Source organism: Pleurodeles waltl, chromosome 2_2, assembly GCF_031143425.1.
Source record: "Pleurodeles waltl isolate 20211129_DDA chromosome 2_2, aPleWal1.hap1.20221129, whole genome shotgun sequence".
NCBI classification, from domain to species: domain Eukaryota; kingdom Metazoa; phylum Chordata; class Amphibia; order Caudata; family Salamandridae; genus Pleurodeles; species Pleurodeles waltl.
In genome coordinates this window covers 1,055,337,796-1,055,354,850 of record NC_090439.1, presented here as the reverse complement: position 1 = coordinate 1,055,354,850, position 17,055 = coordinate 1,055,337,796, and positions in this window count along the sequence as shown.

The following is a 17,055-nucleotide window of genomic DNA, read 5'->3' as shown; positions in this document are numbered from 1 at the left end:
AAGAGGAGCAGGGCATGTCACAGTGTGGGATTGAGCATGGGGGGTCACTCATGGTTTTTTGGCTGGTAATAGTTTAAAGGGGGTCTCTGGAGTACAAACTAATCTGGCATCAATTAAAAACCAAGTGCTCCGAAACTTGTAACAGTCAGACAACAGGCTCCGATCCTTAAGGGGACAGAGGGGACAAAGGACATTGATTCCCAGTGATAGTAGCCTAGTTTAAACCTTTAAACTGATAAAAAGGGAAAGAGAATGACGGCCTGCATGAATAGGGTTAAGGGGGAGATTCTATTCACAACCAAATGAGGTGCACGCAGTGTTCATTTCCAGGCAGTAATCCCTCCCGAGTAAACCCCTATCTTCGCTGTAAAGTTCCACAGAACGGTGTGGTGACAGATAAGGAAAGGAGTATTTCCTGACTCATACTTACTGTTATTGTTTTCTCATCCCTTTGAGGCTCAGTGCAGTGCCATTCTGAGGGAAGGATCTTCTAGAACAAAAACAAACCAAGACAGACTGATTAAAGACAGGCACATCCTGAGCTGTATTTGCAGCAATCTTTATTTTTTGCCCCTAAGACATAACAAATAGCAAAAATAAGAAATACTTTCAGTCTGCGCGTTTCTATATATGCGCAGCCCTCCCACAGGAAGGAATACATATATACCAATAGGTAGTTATAGTTATGACCTAGTTTCCATAGAAACAGCATTTTTTGACCTGCCTAAATCTTTTTCACTCTTTGACGTTTCACCATGAAATTTTCTAAAAAAAACTGTGTCCTTGTGATTCTTGTTGTGCATGGGAAGTGATCCGTCTTGGAGAAAAAGAGAGGATGAAAAAAGTTGTGTGTCCTATGACCTTTAGCCACGACTACAGTCTGAACCACTGGACAGAATAAAACCAAAATGTGCACTGTAATTGGCTGACCGCATCTTGACTAGAAAGTTGCAGCTGCTATTTTATTTCAAGGGACACAGACTCCAGGTTTAAAAAATCCTAATTGAAAGTGGTATAATGGGCTCAGGGTGGAGGTACCCTGACCCCAGGGGTGTAATATAGGTGTGTTTTAGGGGCAAATTGTGGGTTTAAAATAATTTTGCATCACCACACACGATATTCATGAATATTTGCAAATTATTAGTGAATTTTGGAAGACAAACCAGAGACTCATTCATATACTAAGTCATTCATGTATACATGTACTCAGAGATACAATGGCCCACTCACACACCCACTCAGACACCTATGCACCCACTCAGACCTTCATGCACCCACTCAAGGCCCGCTCAGACACTGATGCACCCATACACAGACCTATTGAGGCACTCATACACCCACTCACAGACCACTCAGAGCCTCATGCACCCACTGAGACACTCAGACACTGACGCACCTACTCACCGACCCACTCAGATCATCACACACCCACTCACACACCCACTCCAACCCTCACACACCCAGTCGCAGACCCAGTCAGACACTCATGCTCCAACTCACAGATCCACTGAGACACTGATGCACCTACTCACTGACCCATGCAGACAGTGACAAATCTTCTCACATATCCACTCACACACTAAAACACCTACTCACAGACCCACTCAGGCACTGACGCACTCACTCACAGACCCACACAGTCCCTCAAGCACCTACTCACAGACTGATTGAGACCCTCACGCATCCTCTGACAAATCCACTCAGACTCTCATGCATCCAGTCACAGACCCACACAGTCACTGACAAATCTACTTACAGACCCACTCAGACCCTCATGCACCCACTCACTGACCCATTCAGATCCTCACACACTCACTCACAAATACACTCAGACACTGTCTCACCCATTCACAGAACCAAACAGACACTGACACATCCTCTCACACACTCACTCACGAATCCACTTAGACTCTCATGCACCCACTCACAGACCCATTGAGAACCGCATGCACTCACTCACAGTCCCACTCAGACACTGATGATCCACTCACAGACCCAATGTTTTAGTGTGCTAAAAATGAAAAGCTTCCCGTTTGAAACTAGGACATACAGCTAGTAGTAGTTCCAAACATATTTTCTCAGGTGCCTCTGAGTGGCTGCAGCTGCCCATGAGTGGAAAAACAGGTTCACACTGAGGTTCAATCAGCTGCAGGAGAAAGCCTAACTCGTCTGCTCTCCGCAGAGTTAACTTCCAGTTTAGAACTGACATTAAGAGTGTCAGAGTGATGCTTTATACTTCTTTTATAGGCTCATGGCAGTCCTTATAGCTCATAAGGTGGTGCCTTTGCCAGACTACAACAGGCAAGGAGGGTGTCACCTGGTGTCATCCCTGTGCTGCAGCAGACCCGTCCTGCAGTAGTTTTAGTGAGCAGGTAGCTGAGAGAGACCACGTGGATGGGGAGGGATTTAAAGGCAGGCTAGACGGGGCTCGGGTTCATCATTGATTTTAAACCCAGGCCCACCTTTACTTGTCAGTATTATTGTAATAGCCCAGGACGTTTCTCAATTTATTAATATAAAACAGATTTTGTGATAACACTCACTCTAAGAAAATTTTTGTCAGTCTACAGTGTAAGCCAGTTTAGTACGCTTGCTATTTCTTTGGGTAGTTGCCTCGTTAAGTACAGATCTCATTGCGGAGGAGTCCCAGGGGGCTATAATGCATGACTTATGCATTTTAGTGAAGTGATCCAGACACCAGCACTAAGGTGATTTAGTCTAACCCCTGAAGCATGGTAATTGGCAGCATGCACATTTCAATCAAACCAGGTTTAAAAGCAAATAAACCTGGCTGAAGGCCCGGTTAGCTAAGGGTATGTTAAATCTGTGCAGAGGTCCACTTTCTTTTCATTGCAGAACATTTAGATTATGATATTATTTTTGTAAAATAAGCTACAAATATGTATTGGATGGTTTAATGCACAACTGCCAGTGTCTTTGACATGTTTTGAGGTTTTTGAATGATGGCTATCTTTTCATACTACTTGCAGGGAAAAGCAAACTCTGTGGACCAGGAATAAACTGATTTGGTCTTCCCTCTTTGTACTTCCTGCCTGGGCATTGAGTGGTCATGGTCAGTTTGGTAGCATAGTGTCAGGAATCTCCAAGGTGCCTCCTGCGTTATCTGTCAGCATCCCCAGGGATTACGGTTACATCATATCTCTGTTCTTGGTCAAACATTCATGTTTCTAAGTAAACATAATGTGCTGTGTTACACAATTGGTTTTATCAATTTTTGTTTTACCAATGCTTGTTTGCTAATGTGAGCAGGTGTAGACATGTGCTTTTAATTGGGTGTGGTGACTCATCCACATGTGGAAACTCAACTGCTTTCCTGATTGGCTATAAATAGCAGAGTGAAGCATGCCTCCCTGCTTGGCTTTGTTTTGCTTCCTGATCTCAGCATCTGATTTGGCAGTCCAGCCTCTGCTGTCATCCTCGTATTCAGGACTTTTGAGGCAATTCTTTTCTTCGTTCCTGTACCAGCTGACACCAGGCATTGCTCCAGCACCCCGGAAAAGACTGCAGCTAAGTGACTAGTATTCTCCAGGGAGTTTGTTCTTTGAGCTGCACATTTTCCTAGAACAGCTGGTGTATTTCAGACCTCGTATTTTGGCAGAGTGCTTCTCTTGAAGAGACAAATGCATTTCTGAACATTCTACATTATTATTGTAGTTACTTGCCTAAATGTGCTTCAAGAAATCTGTTTGAACTCAAGTACTACAAAAAGTGACAGTGCAATTGTAAAAGAGCATTTACGTGACTTTTCTTTTTCTAATAGCATAACTCTTGGATTTAAATTGTGTCATTCATGCCTGTGTTTAAGGTTTGAGGAATTCACTTTTTGTAGCTTTTTCACAAACAGAGTGAAACCAAACCAAATTGTGCCACCCTAACCATTTTAACCCAGAGTGGACATTTGTATTTCTTGGATTGTTTTTGTTCCTTTTAGTTTAACACTAGGCATGCAGGAAAGTTATGTGTGATATAATTAATGCCCTTGTTTGTCTTTCTTGTGCATGATAAGTGCAACCACAGTTCTAATTGTAGTGTGCAACAGTGAATATCTGTGAAGCCAGCCCTAGTGGTGCAGGACTTATTGTTATGGTACACAGAATGGGTTTTTGGTAATGCAGTGTTAGTAATTGTGCCAACAGTTATTATTATCCAAGAAAAGTGCTGGAGCCTCCCGGTGTTCTTCTACCACAGAAAGTTGACTGCACTAACTCTACTATCACTCTGTTAACAATGACCTGCCCCCCTGAAGATACAGGGTACCTGGCTGGACCGGCAAGACGTGGCAGTGTTTTATCTCTTTCTCTTCCACTCCACCTTTCCTTTTGGGACACATGCCCTGGTTTCTGTGTCCACCAGGAAGTGCAATGAGGTCTTCCAGGAGGTCGGGGCATATCATCACCCCTGCAGACATCCTGCTTTTCAGGTGAGTGGCCCCGTCTCAACATATAGCAGGTGGGGTTGATGGAGTTGGGAACAACAGCCCTGGAATTCAGCATCCTGGGTTTAATTTTGGACTTTACTAGGTGTTGGAAATAGCCCTTTTTGCAGGGTCATCCCCAGTTTTTTTGCCTCCTGCCTCCTATTTTTTTTTCTGACTGTTGCTGTTGGCTTTTGAACTCTGAGCACTTTACGACTGCTAACCAGTGCTAAACTGCATATGCTCTCTGTGTAAAATTGTATGTAATTGGTTTATCTATGATTGGCATATTTGATTTACTAGTAAGTCCCTGGTTAAGTGCACTAGAGGGGCCGGGGCCTGTAAATCAAATGCTACTAGTGGGCCTGCAGCACTGGTTGTGCCAACCACATAAGTAGCTCTGTAATCATGTCTCAGACCTGCCACTGCAGTGTCTGTGTGTGCAGTTTTAACTGTAAATGCGACTTGGCAAGTGTGCGCACTTGCCAGGCCTAAACCTTCCCTTTTTTTTTACATGCAAGGCACCCCTAAGGTAGGCCCTACGTAGCCCCAAGGGCAGGGTGCAGTGTATGGTTAAGGTAGGATATATAGTAATGTGTTTTATATGTCCTGACAGTGAAATATTGCTAAATTCGTTTTTCACTGTTGCAAGACCTATCCCTCTCATAGGTTAACAGGGGGGCTACCTTTAAGTCTGATTAAAGTGCAGATTTCCTTTGGGAGTGGATGGACATGTGGAGTTTGGGGTCTCTGAGCTCACAATTTAAAAATACATCTTTTAGTAAAGTTGATTTTGAGATTGTGCGTTTGAAAATGCCACTTTTAGAAAGTGAGAATTTTCTTGCTTATACCATTTCTGTGACTCTGCCTGTTTGTGGATACCCTGTCTGGGTCAGTTTGACAGTTGGGCTGGTTGCACCTCACACTAGACAGTGACACAAAAGGAGCTGGGGTGTAGTCTGCATTTCCTGATGAGCCATCTGTGCTAGGAGAGAGGGGAGGAGTGGTCACTTACACCTGAAATCGACTTCGGACGACTTCGGACCAACGTCGCTGCTGAATCCGGTGACGCCGCCTGCAACCGACTCCGTGATCTTCGCTGGAACGCAACAACCTTCACAGGCCCGATGCCGCAGCAGCCCACTGAAGTCCGCGACTCTGTGGAAGTCACGCACCACGTCGTGACCGACGCCGCTCGAAGTGCGTGGATTCAATGTTTCGCACAGACGCCGCAATCCTCGACTTGTTTTCACTCTTCACCAAAGGTACTGTACTTGGGGGTCCATGCGACTCCGTGTCCGGCGCCGCTGGTGTTGGCTTGTTGGGAACGACTCCGTCACGACGCCGTGTTAACACCTCATCGAAGCATTTTGTGTTTCTAAGCGCTATATTTGAGTTTAATCTTTAAAAATTCATAACTTGACTTTTGTATGTCGGATTTTTGTCATTTTGGTCTTGTTTTGTTTAGATAAATATTTCCTATTTTTCTAAACTGGTGTTGTGTCATTTTGTAGTGTTATCATTAAGTTACTGTGTGTGTTGGTACAAATACTTTACACCTAATACTCTGAAGTTAAGCCTACTGCTCTGCCAAGCTACCAAGGGGGTAAGCAGGGGCTAGCTGAGGGTGATTCTCTTTTACCCTGACTAGAGTAAGCGTCCTTGCTTGAACAGGGGGTAACCTGACTGTCAACCAAAGCCCCCATTTCTAACAGTGGTGATCAGCGGTTGGGATTTGGACTTGTATTTGTACTTGACATACAGTAATAGAGTGTACACTACTCTTTTGATCTCAGACCACTACGCGACCACGTACTACTGGTTTGGTGATCTTTAATTTTTCTCTTAAGGGCTCCTTTTTGTTCTACTCCCATGATTTTGCTGATCCCTTGACTGATTCTTTTTACTTGATAGGGAACTTGTTTTCTGCCGTTGGAACTTTGCACTTGTTGCCATCATGTCTCAATCTGGAGATGCAACAGCCAGAGCTGTGTTTGAATTAGGAAAACTGAAGAGGTACTCAGTTGCTCAATTGAAACAGTTCTGTGAAGATGTTGCCTGTCCCATTAGGAGCCCCGCCAGGAAGGGGGAGCTGCAAAAGGCACTGAAGGCCTGGGTGACAGCCAAGGAAGCTGGGAGGCACACAGAGGATATGGATGGGGAAGTGCAGAGTCCACACAGTGGTGTAGTAGAGGTACCTGTTACACCTGGTGGTAGGGTCTCCAGGAGTGGTAGCAGTAGGTCCTCTAAGGGTCTGACTCCTAAAGATGTGCAGGACAGACAGGCAGAAAGGGCTCGCCGGTTGGAGGCAGAAAAGTTGAGGATGCAAAGGGAGTATGACAAGTGGAAAAGGGACTTAGAGATAGAAACTATGATTTTGGCTTATGAGCTAAAACTGGAAGAGCTGGAAGTCAGGAGGGTTGAGTCCAGCGGGAATGATGGCAGCAATAATTTTATATCCAGTTCTGCTGAAGAAGTGAACATGCCCAGAGATGGGGTTCTCTACTTGAAGGAGAGAGTTAAAACACGCCAGGAGGTTCAAGGGTATGAGGTAGCACTAGTGATGTACAGGGTCCCTGAGGTGGATTGGGGAACTGGCATGGGGAGTCATATTCCTACTAGTGAGAGGACACTCAACTGACTCTAGGTGAGAGTGACAGGGAGAGGGGTTCCCCCCAGGTAGAAGTTCTGGTTATGGAGTGTGAAGACATCCCAGAAGAGTGTGGGTTGAGTGTCAGGGACAGTCAGGTACTGTCTCACCAGTCTCAGGAGGGTGATGTGGGGTGCTTTTTCAAAGCAGAGTCACCGGATGGCTGGGTGAAGGGTACTTTGGTTAATTCATGTGAGGGGCTGAGTGATGTAATTGCTGTAGAGCATATGTCTAGTCCTTATTTTCCAGAGCTACGCCAACACCAGGTGGAGTGTGAATTCTCTGACCCCAGGGAGCTTACAATGGAGGCAGACTTCTGGGTGAGTACCAGAGAATCTGAAGAGACATTTGGGGGTGCTCCTGAAGGGAGTGGCCTTGGTATTTCCCAACCAGGTGAGGTAGGGAACGATTGTAGTGTCCCAGGTAGCTCCCAGTGTAGTGGGATGGGTGAGGGACCCCATGTCCAGTCTCAGAGGCGAGGAAATGGGGATGGGTTGAGGCCCAAGGTGCCCGAGATCCAGTCCCAGTCCTGGAGGGTTAGAAGAGGGAAGACCAGGAGGGGAGCCTAGTCTGTACCGTAGGGCCATCTGTTGAGGGAGACCCCACAGTATCAGGAGAACTTGGGGGGTGGCTGTAGCCAGCGTCCCACCAGTTCTGGTGTCTGGCAGTACCACTCCTAGTGAGGGGGTGCAGAAGTCCAGACAGAGGGTTAGAGAGGGGGTTGCGGAGCCCAGTGGAGAACCTGAAGGATAGGGGGTCAGCTCTGAGAGCAGAGCCCCCCATGAATGACCTTGGTGAGACCATTTCTGGGTTGGGGGGAATACAGACTCTGTCAGATGGGCAGAGGTCAGGAGACCTGCGCCAGCCAGACTCTTATGTGGCCCTTCGGGACAGTGTGTCCCTTGAGGGGGGTAAGTGTGCCCCCCTGGAAGTCCTGGTGTGCCAGGCAATGGTTCAACCGCAGGGTGGTGACTCTGGGTTGAATGATCAGGTTCAGGGGGTAAACTCTGACCTGATGGGGGTAAGTGTGCTCCCAAGGAAGTCCTGGTGCGCCAGGTAGTGGTTCAACCGCAGGGTGGTGACTCTGGGTTGGATGACCGGGTTCAGAGGGTAAACTCTGACCTGGTGGGGGGTAGGTATGCCCCCCAGGAAGTCCTGGGTTGCCAGACGGTGGTCCAGTCTGTGGGTACAGATCCTGGACTGGAGGATGAGGTGCAGGGGGTATACCCTGACCTGAAGGGGGGGGTGGTTTGCCTAATCACCCCCCGGTGTGACTTCAAGGGGTACTCTCCCTGAGGAGGGGTTGCAGAACCCTGAGAGTAGGAGCAGGGGAGAGAGAGACTCACCCCTGACCTGGAGGAAGAGGTTATTGCTAACAGTGCCCCTACCATGTTGTCTTCTGGGGGGGGTACTCCTTGTTGGGGGATGCAGGATCCCAGAAGGGAGGGCAGGGGGAGGGAAGCCTCACCCCTGGCCCTAATCCAACCTGAAGGTACAGACCCCAGGTTGGAGGACCAATTGCAGGTTAACATCCCTGCACTTGTGGGATAATTGTGCGGGACTGCTTCTACAAGGATCCTGACAATTTTGTACTCTGGGGGTGCCGCTCCTAGAGGGAGGGTACAGAGCCCCAGAGGGGAGGACCAGGGTCAGGTTGTCATCCCTGACCTGGTGGAAGAGAGAGTGGTCAAAGGATGCGAGGCACCTGGGGCTACCGCCCCCCACTCTCCACAGTCACAGTGGATGGAGAGGCTTGAGGTCAGGCTCTCATCCCTGACAGTTGTCAAGGGTCACTGTGGCTTGGTGTCCTGGTGGACAGAGTTGCCCCTGGGGGGAAAGTGTTTCTAATTGCTATTTTTGAGTTTAATCTTTAAAAATTCATAACTTGACTTGTGTTTGTCGGATTTTTGTCATTTTGGGTTTGTTTGTATTTCCTATTTTTCCTAAACTGGTGTTGTGTCATTTTGTAGTGTTTTCATTACGTTGCTGTGTGTGTTGGTACAAATACTGTACACCTAGCACTCTGAAGTTAAGCCTACTGCTCTGCCAAGCTACCAAGGGGGTAAGCAGGGGTTAGCTGAGGGTGAATCTCTTTTACTCTAACTAGAGTGAGGGTCTTTGCTTGAACAGGGGGTAACCTGACTGTCAACCAAAGACCCCATTTCTAGCACTAGGCAAGATTTTGATTCTTTTCTTGGATGTTTCTTAAACTTTTACCTAGATTTTGTCTGGATCATGAGGATGCGGGTTCATGTCTCTGTTTTGCATTTGTCTGCTGGCTTGGACACCCTGCTTTTCTGAAAATCTTGTGTGTCCTGGTTGGTCAGGGCTCCCTTTCTCAGTTTGATGATTTATGGTTAATGTTTCACTGCTTGCATATTCTTGGGTCTGGTTGGGGGTCTCTTCAAGCATAGTGATCTTTTGAGATTCCTCACATGTTAGAATGCTACATAATTGTATTGATTCCTGACTGGCCTGCTTGGTAGGGATGGGAAACACACCTAAAGATGACCTATCACAATAGTTACCTTATCCCTATCAGTGTGTTTCAAGTGCATTTTGCAGGATGTGGTGGGTCTCTTGAGTCTTCAATAACATAGTTTATTCATATACGTCTGTTCCTGAGAGCCAGGAGTTCGTTTTCTGAAGTGTGGACAGTGGCACACCGACTCAGTGAATTGACAGCTCATGATTCATAAATATTATCAAGTTTATGTTGTTGTTGAGATCTAGTGAAACATACTCACACATGTGGCCACCAGTAAATTCAGTAAAGCGGAAGCAACACAAAGTCACAATTGTTTGGGCACTATGGTGCATATTTATACTTGCTTTGCAACAAATTTGCGTCTTTTTGTTTTTTGATGCAAATTCGGTTCAAAACTAACTCCATATTTATACTTTGTTGCTAGACCCATCTAGTGCCAAATTTATGGCTTTAAAGTCATTTTTTGGAAACCTACTTGGCCTCACTGAGATGCAAAGTAGGCGTTCCCATGCAGAAAATGACTCTGTGCCCTTAGTGCCATATTTATCCCCCTGTGCTAAAATCTCGCACGGGGGAGGAGGGGTCAAATAATGGTGCAAAGCTTGATTTGCACCATTATTTAACACCTGGGTCAGGGCAGGCGTTAAGGGACCTGAGGGCCTATTTCCATTGTGAAACACCATGTAAGAAGCCCACAGGTGCCCCCCCTCCCCAGGCCCCAGGGACACTCCCATCCCAATTCTGATAGCCTCTCTTTTGTCACCCAGGAGTTCTAGGGGTTTACAAAAATGAATTTTCTTTGATTTCCTACGCTTTATTCCTGGTACCTGCCATATTGTCTCTTTCTGTAGAGAAAAACTTCTCTTTGTGAGGATATCACTTCTAATGTGCTTTTTCTCAACTCTCCTCAGGGGACTGTGTAGAGCTCTAACCTCGCTTGAATGCATTTTGCTTTTTTTTTCTGTAGCCTTCTAAGGTCCTTGCTCCATGCAGGAGAGTGGCTAGAGGACTCAAGGATCCCGCTAACTTTCTCACTCATGTGAGTTCTGGTCAACAAACATGTGGTTGAGGATCAAAAAGTGCATGGGTTCTGTTTTCCTATTACCATGGTAATTTCCTACATTTTCTTTTCCATGCTTCAGGCCTGGCTTCTTTGGTGGACAAAGGCTTCAACTCAATATCTCCATGAGTGAAGCGCCTTCTTTTGTATAAAATATTAATATTGATAGAAGTGTGCTACATATTTGTCCAGGGGAATTCTCATGCCATCTGATGTAGTTTAGCTTGCTTTACAGCTTTTGGTTTATTCACAGTGAAGCTGAAGGTCTTGTCTCAGAGTTGTGTCTGCAAGTGCCCAGTTTGGTTTACAACCTTGTGCTTATGTTTGGAGAGCTAATTTACATTATTGAGCATATCCATTCTATGTACCTGGCTTCCATATTTACAATCCATACTTGTTTAAGTGATTAGGCCCTAGTGTCTGGGGGTGGGTAACCATAATTCGCTTTGAGGTTCTATCTGGGTTCACCATAGCAATTCTAATTTTTGTCTCTGAGTTATCCTATTCTAAACCAATCAGAAGTAACAGATTTTGCCTTTCTTCTGGTGAAGGTGTTCCTTCAGGTGCCTATTTTTGATATTTTCTACTTCCTCTCCTCCCTTACTACCTATCTTACTTAAGGTGATCTTGGTCAGTCAACTGTGGCACTGCTGGATATTCCTTTGAATTGGGATCTGCCCCATAGTCTGACTGCCTTTGTCTCTGGAGCAGGACTGGAGTAACCAAATGTAATATGTGCTACCTTTTGACTGAGAACCGGTGAACTTTTCATATTTAGTGTCTGAGAAATTGAAATCAAAAATCCCCTTTCAGGGCAAAATATGATTTTCAGTTACCATTTTCAAAATGCCACATTTTTCTGCTAGAACCATTTGGTGCAGGCTGTCTGTCTGAGTCATATGACTGGATGTGGTTGGCAGTTGGACTTTGCTTATTCTTTTCAAGCAGCCACACAATTGAGGGATTAGGTTGCCTAGATGGAACATCAAATGACAGGATGAGAGGACAGAGCTGGGCACAGCCCCACCTGCAACTGAATAGGCTCTTCTATGCCTTCACAGAAAGGAATTGTCACCCCGCACAGATCATGCAGCCAGCTAAACACAAGGGCAGGAGAGTCAGGAAACTTCAAGCACTTCTCTAGAAACTTCTCCTACTTCAAAGGAGGTTTCAGGTATAAAAATGGGACCCTCAGACCAACTCTTTAGTTCACTTTCAAGACCTGCATAAGGACTGTCAGAGGACGGCCTGCTGCTGTGGAATGCTAAGTACAAGACTGCGGTTCTTCCCCTTGAAGGGCTGCTTTGTTCCCAGGAGAATGCTGTGAACCCTCAGAGGAGGACCTGGCTACTTTAGCCCTGTTTCATCTCTTGACCACAGAACTACCACAGTGACTCTAACAGATAGTTGGCTGAACATCTGATTTTAGCCTATTTATAGTGCCCTAGCACCACCTTATGCCTCATTCACATCATTATTTTTTATTTTAATGTGGCCCAAAGAGGCTGAAATCTCTGTGCCGTTTTTTTCAGATTAGCGCAATGCATGCATTGCAGCACTCTATAACCGTTTGTGATACATTATGCCTGTGCCAGGCATAATATATGCAAAAGGAGCTCAAGAGCAGGCGTGAAAAGGGGGCTTCCATACTTTAGAATAGGGTCCTATGTACTCTTTAATATTTTGGCGCTACTCCTGCAGAGTACATCAATAGCGTCATGAGAAATTATGCTATTGCCTTCTACCCTGTGCCATAGTGCACCATATTTTAAATATGGTGCACACATGGTAGAGGTAGGGGGTGCTAAGGGGTGCAGGGAAAGTGCTTTCCATAAATCTGTCCCTAAGGGCCTGATTTACAGTTTGGCAGACGTGTTACTTTGTCACAAATGTGACGGATATCCTGTGTGTTGATCTCTATAGGCTATTTTTGGACCGTAATACGGAGGACAGGATATCTGTCACATTTGTGACGGAGTAACCCATGGCACCAAACTCTAAATCAGGCCCCTAGTCTAAACTTAGAAATCTTCACTTTGACTTCATCCCATGGGTCCCTGACAAAGATGCTCCCTCATCAGACACTGCCTGCAGCCTTGCCCCGCTGAACTTTACCTTCTCAGAACACTTTTTCTCAGAATGTCTTCAAAGTCCAAAGGTAAGCACCGAGTGGCCCAAACCCCTTTTGGTATCCAATGAATGCTCTATTATGGTCAGACATATTTTTTTACTCTAACTCGGTCTTGTGTAACTAGATGTCTGCAGTTTGCATGTTGATGTTTTAAGTGCTAGTTCTTACATTATTTTTTTAAAATTCAGAACTCCATTTCTGGTGATTGGATTTTTGTTGTTTTGGTGTCAAATAATATTTTTTAAAGTTGGGATGGGATTTTTCTTGTGTTGTGTTTTCAGGTTATTGCTGTTTGTGTGCTGCATAAATACTTTTCACATTCCCTTAATCAAGTGCAGGATAATTTAGTGACTTATGCGGTTCATCCTAATAGGGTCTACAGTCATTGCTTGAATATTTGTCACCCCCTATTCAACCATTAACCCAATTTCTCACAAACATCTACTCCCATACTCTATTATTGAACACATACTCCAGCTGTTATATGAGACCCCAAACACAAGAAGACAGTTCACTGTCTGAATGACTGAAGTTGCTAACTGAATGAAAGCCAACTCTCTCAAGCTTAAAACTGACATGACAGAAAAAGTGATCTTTGACAAGAACACTTTGTCATGGGACTCCAATTGGTGCCAGCTGAACTGAGGCCCAATCAATCAATCAATCACTTTGTAAAGTGCACTACTCACCCATGAGGGTCTCAAGGTGCTGAGGTGGAGGGGTAGGGGGAAAGGGGAGGTGTTGCTACTCCTCGAACAGCCAGATCTTGAGAAGTTTCCCAATACCCACACCAGGAACTTCATAATCATCTTCAATACCAAACTGGATATGACCAGACAAGTCAATGCCATCACAGCATCCTGCTTCCACACCCTGAAGGTGCTAAGGACTATCTTCAAATGGCTCCTAGACAACACTAGAAAAATCATTACTCACACCCTAGTCATCAGTAAGTGGGACTACGGAACACCCTCTGTGCCAGGATTACCAAGAAACTCAGCAGAACCTCCATCCAGAACTAGGCAGCCAGTCTCATGTTCAACCTCCCACACAGAAATCACATTACACTACATCCCAGAGAGTTTCACTGGCTCCCAAATCCACATGTGTGCTTATTTCAAACTCCTCACACACATTCACGGCACCACAAAAGGTAGGCCCCAGCAACCTGAACAGTCGCATCTCCTTCCTCCAAATACCCAGGCACCTCTGCTCCACTGGAATTTTAGGGCTAGATGTACATAGCTTTTTGTTGGTCGCGAACAGGCCGATTCGCATAAGTGGCTGGATTGTAACCAACATGTTTCCCTATGTGTAAATCCCTATTTTGCGATTTGGTATGCAGTTACCGACTTCCATAACAGGGTTTGCGACTCCAAATTAGGAAGGGGTATCCAAAAGCGTCCCTTCTTAATTGCGACTCACAGGGCGATTTTTTATTGTTTTTTTACAATGAATGTGATCGCAAACCAATCACAGTTAATACCAATTTCAAATTGGTGTTAAACCATTTGCAAATGGGAAGGAGTGCCCAAGGACTCCTTCCTATTTGTGAATGGGGGTGCAAATATGTTTTGAGAGCAGGCCATGGTCCCACGGACCACTGACTACTCTGTAAAAATTAAACTGAAATGTTTCATTTTTATTTTTGAAATGCATCCCATCTTTCCTTTAAGGAATATGGGCTGCATTTAAAACAAACTGCTTTTTTTAAAAAGTAGTCACAGGCATGGTGATCTGCTGACTCCAGCAGACCAACATCCCGGTGAGTGCGGCCATTCCCAACTGGGTCACAAATTGTGACATGCCTCATGAATATTAATGAGGCAGGTCCCTTGTGACCCATCTGGGAATCGCTAACAGTATCTCAGACACTGTTGTACAGTAAGTTTAGAGACTCACAATCTGCAATTCTCAAAGAAATCGTAAATTGTGAGTCACAAAACAAATGGTCGTAATATCTGGCCCTTAGTCTTACACATTGCACACCTTTGCAAAACCAGACCAGGCAGGTGGGCAGTCTCTTACTTCACTCGCAAAGCATGGACAGACCTCACACTTCACATCAGAGCCACCCCTCTTCCTCAAAAAGCTGAAATCCTGGCTTTTAAATAAACCAACTGATCCTGGGCAGAGCTAAGCACACTCACCTGCTTAGTGCCACTATAGCAAAGCTTGTGATAGTTCACTTTACAAATACACATACCATGACATAAGGTTGGGTTGAGGACAGGGGATGTCAAGGTAATTCATGTTGTCATTTCACATTTTCTTCTGAAACACATACCTGCATTTGCAGAGATGTCCACCACTGTGGCAGAGACCTATACACAGAAAAGATAGGAGAGGTGGAGGCAGAGGTCTTCACCTATAGCTTTTTGAATATCATTTTGTAGTGTTAGGTAGTACTACTTTAGTACTACTTCACATTCTACAAAATGCAGTTGTTGCACAGGCTGATTGTATGTTAACTCTAAATCTGTTTTTTTATGGATATTACTTAAACTTCTTTTCTGAAACAAATATAATGTACAACTCTGTTTGCCCCCAGGCAAATGATTTCCCTCCTGACATGGAGCTTAAGCTACTTGTTCAGCAGTGCTATAAATATTACAGAAAGGGCCGCAGAAGCATCTGCGATCCCTTCTATAATTTCAAACTTCTTCAAAGTTGTAAAAAGCAAGCACATATGGCTGTTGCACCTCCAATGCACTTTCTGTAATACAGCCCCCGGAAGTGCCCACAAATCACATTTAAAGGAAAAGACAACTGTCTATAATTAACCCACAAGTAAGGAAAGAGGAAGCTCCAAATTCACAGACATATCCCTGTTTTTGAACTTGTGAATCGTAAATATTTGCATATTCTTCGTGTTTCACTGTGGTGGTAGTAACTCACCTGCACTTTGAGGAGCGATTGTGGATCCATTTGCAGGTGGGTGCAGTGAGTGAAGGAACCAGCCTGCAAGGGGGTGTTAGGAGCATTCAGAGGATCCCATGTCCCCCCTCCAACCTGCCAGAGGACTGCCATTAGGGGGCGCACTGGTAGTGTGCCACTTTTTGTGGTGCACTTCAGTGCACCACCTGACAATTTCTTTGCCTCTGGGCTTGCATCCATAATACAGCATGGGCAAAAAGGCAAAGAGATTCCCTCATTTGTATTGGGCCAAGCCCCCAAGCAAATGAGTGCCCTCCTGGGATAGCGATTGTGCTACATGTGCACCACTGATATCAATATTACAGAAGGGGCCGCACAAGAGTCAGCGACCCCTTCTGCAATACCAAGGTTCAACAGGGCTGTAAAAAGCAGGCACCCATGCCTGTTTCTCTCCCAGGGCATTTTCTGTAATATGGCTTCCAGAAGTGCTCACAAATCACATTTAGGGGAAAAGATAACTTTGCATAATTTACCCAGATGTGAAGAAAGTGCACACTTGTAATTTATTGACTTATACCTGTTCTCAAACTTGTCTTACTATGGTATAATTTACAGAAGTGTAAATTACTGCTGGTACTATGCATGCACAAATCATAGCTATGTGTATTTTCTTTGGCAGACTTATCTATGTTTTCAAACTTGTGTTTCTGTGGTGTAATTTACACATGTGTACAGTACTCCCATTTACAGGCATAAATGAGTCATGAATACTTTCTTTCCAAAATGAGGTATTTTATTTCTCCTGGGCCTATTAAACCAAACTCTCAAACATGCAAGCAAATTTATACCAGAGTATACAACTCTTTAAAACCCAATATTCAGAACAAATACAAACTTTCCTAACATTCAATCTTGATATCTGCCAGAAATTGGGTTACTGTTTGAAGGGGTGGAACCCTACACAAACAGCAACCACAATCCTTGTTGGGGTAAGACACACGCAAACCCCAATTTACCATATGCTCAACCCTCTGGTAGTCTGGCACAGGGCATTGAGGCTTAACTTAGTCATAATGTGTAAAGTATGTATGCAGCACTTCTAACAGTGATAAATTAAAAACACAATACAATAAAAATACTAGACTCATTTTGAAAAACAGGAAATATTTTAATTAGCAATTCAAGATCAAAAAGACAAAAATCCAATCAGTAGAACCAGGGATATGCAGTTTTAGAGATTTAAGTGAAAATAGTGCCAAAATGCCTAAAGTACCACTCATGTTTTTCTGGTTTTGGGAGACTGGAAGAAAATCACAAGTTCGGCCTGGCCCTAATAGAGTATGGGTCACATACCGGGACTAAGTTATTCCCACTGAAAAGTTACCTTCACAGCCCAGCACAATGAGTCCTGCTT